The following is a 6,001-nucleotide window of genomic DNA, read 5'->3' on the forward strand; positions in this document are numbered from 1 at the left end:
TGATGTTCATCAAAATGAATTATCAGCTCTTCCAGGGAGACCAGCCTCCAGAACGTACAGAGGGACCTGTGGTGGTGGATTCAAGTGGGGACGAGTTAATACTTTGTGAGGATGAGGATGTACACACTGAAGAGGGTGAGGAATCAGTGGATGAGGAGGATGAGGATGACATCTTGCCTCCGTAGAGCCAGTTTGTGCAGGGACAGATTGATTGCCAGCTTGTTTTGTGGGGGCCCAAACGAACCAATCATTTCAACCACAGTTGTGTGGCAGACCCTGGCGCTGAAATGATTGGTTTGTTAAAGTGTGCATGTCCTGTTTATACAACATAAGGGTGGGTGGGAGGGCCCAAGGACAATTCCATCTTGCACCTCTTTTTTTTCTTTGCATTATGTACAGTTTGCGGCCTAGTTTTTCAAACTGCCATCCTGTCTGCCACTGCAGTATCACGCCTAGATGGGTCACGTGTTTGTGCCGCCCACTCGTGTCGCTTAGCATAGTCATCCAGCTACCTTGGTGCAACCTTTTGGAAATTACATTTTAAAACACTATTGTGAGGTGTGAGCAGTGCCAGATGAAGGTCCACATGGGCCTGGAGCTGAAACTTATGAAGGGCCTATTGTGTGCCGGCGCAGGGGTTGTGACCAACACAACATGGGTCTGACTAGTAATGTGGAGGGTATGACCAATGTTGTGGGGGCGTGGCACTCCTCCAAATATTTATTCTTGCCAGGTGCAATCGGCATCAGCACTCAGGGAACTTTTAAACAGATGAGTCAGCACTCAACACTTGTGTTCCAATGTTTCAGAATTGAATTCTTTCCTCAGGGAACAATGGGCCTGATTGAAAGTTGTACACAAACCCAATGATTTACGTACATCTCTGATGTTTGTCAATCTGCACATGCACAGAACCTGTACTGCATATGTGCAGATCTCTATCTGCGATTATGGTTGCAGTGCTCCCTAAGCCACAGCATGATTGACATGCTGCAGCTGTTTGGGGACAGGGAAGGGGGGTTGATGGCCAGAGTTACAGAAAATGATGGTGTGTCAGCCCCATTTTCTGGGCGTACAGAGGCTTGTGACTGCACCCTTGGATGCAGCTTCACTTGCCCCAGAAGTGAGAAATTCACAGCCATCCCTGGTAACCTGAGGGTCACTCAAATGAATGATATTCATACAGATGGTGCATACTGCTCGGATCACAAAGCATGCAGTGGGTGTTTTTCTGCTTCTTTTACATATTTTAATACAGCAGTTGCGTCTCTCTGTGAGAACTGTGCACAACTGTGAATCAGGCCCAATGTACATTATAAACTCACCTTAAATATCCATAGTTGAGTTTCCAGCATGGACCTGGCAGGCTGCAATCGGCGGCAGCTGCTCTCGGTAAAAGCAGAAGTGCATGATCACGTTGGCGCATCCTGACTGGGGTTTGCATAGTTACTATAATAGAGTGTATACATAAAAAGAAATAGTCCTAAGTACATGAAAGAAGGTAATAACACATATACAAACATAATGATCCTGTGAGCCTAAGATGCTAATCACAATGAGCCAATAAACCTGACACGTATATAATAAAAAGAATGTAACAACTGCATTAGAGTCCTTATCACATAGAAAATGTACAAATCAACTAGGTCTAAAAGGAAAAAAAGTATAAATAAATCTGCAGCACATATAATAGGCCTCCATCTACATAATGTAATGCTGCATTCAACTGTTGACATCCTGGATGTCGACATTCAGAACATGTCAACTTTATGCAGTCGACATGCTGAATGTGGACAAAATATAGCACTCCTGTCGTCAGGGGTATGCCAAAACTAAAAGAAAATAGCTTACCTCATATCCCATGATACCATGTGCGATTCCAAATGCTGCCCCGCATTTGGAATCACACATCCTGACTATAGTACACTGTGTTGGTGTCATAATAATAAATATATATATATCTGTATATACATACACACACACACATATATATCTTAATCCGCCAACATCTGTCCCGCCTCTGACATGCATAGTGGGAGCCGGGGCACTCACCATAAGAGCCAAAAGCATCCACTGCAGCGAACCACAGGACAGGCCGTAGCTGGAGAGGACGAAGGAGGACCACTCTGTGGGTGCCAGGAACGGGTAAGTATTGAGCAGGGATGGATTGGGGAGGAGGGGAGCTGGATGGATCGGGAGGCAGGATGGGGCTGAGCGAGTGGCAAACCGAGTCCCTTTACTAGTGTGTGTGTGTATGTGTGAATATAAATATATTTATAAAATATATGTATTCGTATCCACTGTTGTCCTTAAAAAGGAATATATATATATATATATATATATATATATATATATATATATAAAGGGTAATGGTCATTGACAAAATCATGATGAAGCCTGGTCCTTCACTCATTTGAACTGAAAATAATGGAGTTCTCCCTCTCTGTGCAGGGAGGGAGCAGCATGGTGGTTTTCATTGGGCTGGGCTAGGGCTGGATTAATGGTTTGGGGGTCCAAGTCACTTAAAAGTGGGGGTCCCTATAGACTTAAATTAACAGCATAGTCATAATAAATTAGATAGATAGTAAGAGGGAGCTACAAATAGGCGGTACATAATAAAGAGCCTTTCACACCATTTCCATAACATAAGAAACATTTATTTAGCATATATTCATAATTTCATATACAAGTATTCACATAGGCAGAGCCACTCATGCAGATCACATATAAAGTCACTCATGCAGCAGGTCATATATGCAGTCATATATGCAGCAGGTTACATGTGCAAATAAGCATGCAGGGTCACACATACAGAGGATCATATATGCACACATGAGACACACACACATACTGTACTTAACAGTAGTTAAACTCTCTTTTACCTTGCAGGCAGGTACTGGATGTTGTCACTAGGTAGTTGAAAGTAAACAGGGGCTCTGTAGCAAATAATCTGCCCTCTGTCCCATGATGGCAAACCATCAACAGTCAGCAACAGGCAGGAGGACAGTACACTGGGCCGTTTAGCCCCGCCCCCACACTCGGAACACGCCCCCACACTCGGAACATGCCCAATCTCTCTTTGCTTGCTTCCTTGCACTGCAGCAGTTCCATTTTAATTAATGTCCGTTTCCTCCCTTTAATCCAGCTCTGTGTGCAGGGCCACGGAGAGCACACGCCACACAGCAGCTGGCAGCTTGAGGCAGGATTTTTTTTTTTCTATCAACACTGCCAGCTGATCCTGTTGACAATGGGCCTATTTTTATGGTGGGCCTGGAGCTGAAGCTCCACCCGCCCCATTATTAATCTGGCCCTGGGTGTGAGGTGTTCAGAATAGACTGGAAATGAGTGGAAATTAAGGTTATTGAGGTTAATAATAGCATAGGAGCAGAAAAACCTACAAATTCTGTGATTTTAGCTGTTTTTATGCTTTTTTTCAAAAAAATACAGATCCAAAACACAAAACCCAGAACCCAAAACACGGAAGGGTGGTTTTGGCAGAACCAATACAGATCCAAAACACGAAGAAAGATCCAGATCCAAAACCAAAACACAAAACACGAAAAGTGGCCGGTGCACACCCCTAGTTTGTGTGTGTACATGTGGTAGGGAATAGAGATTGTAAGCCAGATATTCTCTGTAAAGCGCTACAGAATATGTATACACTACACAAGTAACTTAACAAATAAAAGAAATAAATGTGAGTCTGATGTCTTCATGACCTTATTTACTGCACTTGTGCACTAACAGACCTGATCCAACCCTATACCGGCCCCGCCCCTTGAACACGTGACAACATGGTGCCTGTCCGGAGCATCCTTGCAGTTGCACTAGTGGCTGCAGTGTACCATTCCAGGCACCCTGCCAGCCACATGCAGGTGCCGTGGGGCAGTGACTGTGCTAACCACAAAGCCCTGTGCTCTGTGTGGTGGCACCACTCACACACTCCCAGTTACGGGCCCTGAGCGCCCCCGTTTTTACTCTCCCTCATATCTGTTCCTCTATACTGATTCTCTGCTGCTTTCTAGTCCTCATGTTGTTTTCTCTCCAGCTGGCCTCTGTACATGTGCTCTCTCTCTCTCCCTCAGTTCCCATTCCTTCAGCCTTTCTTCTCATGCATTCGGCTCCTACTGAGTTGCTGAGCGAACCGTAACCATGCTGAGGAACCAGAGCAAGGCGATGGGATCATCATGTGCCGTGAGGGAAAGTGGGTCCAAGCATGATCATTGTTCCTTATTGTCCATTGGCGGCAGTGGAAACATGAACGGAGAAGCAAGTGTGTAGGTGTGCACCACCGCCTGGCTCTCCCTGCCCAAGACCTAAACGGACAGGCTACCAGGATTACATAATATCTCAGTGCATGCACCACAAGCTACAACTTCTGGCAGCCCCTGGGAGAACAGCAGGAAAGAACATAGTGAGGGTGAGGAGCTGATTAAGGCCAGAACCAGAGCAATCTGCAGCGGAGGCAGTCTCAAAACAGTGGCAGACCCGGGGCATTCGCCCCACCCCCCTCCATTCCCACAAATCGTTTATTTTAGTAGTGGTATCTGTGCAAGTTATTAAACTGTAAAAAGCCGAGATTTCTTTAAATCTGTAAAACTGACATGAGCCAGAGCATTACGCTTCCAACGGAAGCTTTCACTGAGGGGGGGCTAGTTATCATGGGTTATTGCCGTAGGGCACTTGTGAATTGCTGTGGTGACTCATATTGTACCACTGCAGTAATCTGTGATAAAAAGAAAAAAAACTTGTTACAGTACCACTGCACTGTCGTTTTGTACGTAGATATACCCCAGAGACTAGAATCTGAAGTAACCTGTAGACTGTGCAGGGCAGACGGGTGAATTATGTGCAGGGAAAATGCGGGATGCAGTCAGTCTCGTGATTGTACTTACAGTGAGTTATGTGTCTGTATAGGACCCATCAGGCTCAGCAGCAGGGGTCAAAGAAGCAAGTGATGAGGTACTCCAATCAGGGCTCAGCACCCACTCCTCTGACCCCTGATGCTGGGCCTCATGTGAATGCGTAACGGGAACAACAGTCCCTGCTGCATGCTAAATATAGCAGCCAGGCTGTCATCTTTTTATACTAGGGCTGGCCATGAGTGGGCAGGCCATCGATGGTCACCTTTCAGTGGTCCATCGTGATTACCATCGATGGCACAAAACCATCTATGGTGAAGCATCAATGATTTGCTTCACTCGATGACCACAGCTGCTGGGGTGCATTTTGGCCAATTAGAACAGGGACTAGCGGGCCATAGGGGGCAGGGCTTAGCTCCTTGCCTTGGGGGAGGGGGAACCATCAGGTCCTAGTCTGCCATCAATGGCAGAGAACAAATTGGATCTCTGCTATTGATGGCAAAACCATCGGCCAGCGTTAGTTAACCATCGATGATGATGGTTAACTATCAATGGTCGATGGCCATTCCTACTTTATACTTTCCAACCATTTTACTTTTCGCGAGGCAGCCAAAACTATCCTGATTTGCAAAGGGAAGCGGGTTTGGAATCTGTTACACTGTCACACGTTGTGGACCTAGGTGTCTCCACAGTGAGTAGCATTAAAAAAATGGGATATCCCTTTAAAACACTTTCCAAAACGCTCCGATGTTGGGAGATATGCGTCCTTACACTAACATTAACCATTTACGTGCCAGACAGGACCTCCTCTCCCCTGGGCCTGTTTATAAAGACATTTGTATTGGAAAAATAAATTATATATAAATGGTCGGCGACAAGTGGCTGGCAGGATCCCTAAAACCCACCTGGCCCTATACATTAGACAGTGACTGCATAATGAGTAATCCAATCCAGCCCAGTTAGTACCAAGGTCTTACTGTTATTATTTGTATACAAATGTGAAAGAGGACAAAATATATATATATGCATTTTATTCGCAATATACATTCTATCTATCATATTCAGGTAATCATATACTCTATGAACTACAGAATTTAAAGGAAAATCACATATAATTTGATGTCATTATATATTTTTTC

The sequence above is a fragment of the Taudactylus pleione genome, unplaced genomic scaffold (assembly GCF_031769625.1).
Source record: "Taudactylus pleione unplaced genomic scaffold, aTauple2 ptg000161l, whole genome shotgun sequence".
NCBI classification, from domain to species: Eukaryota; Metazoa; Chordata; class Amphibia; order Anura; family Myobatrachidae; genus Taudactylus; species Taudactylus pleione.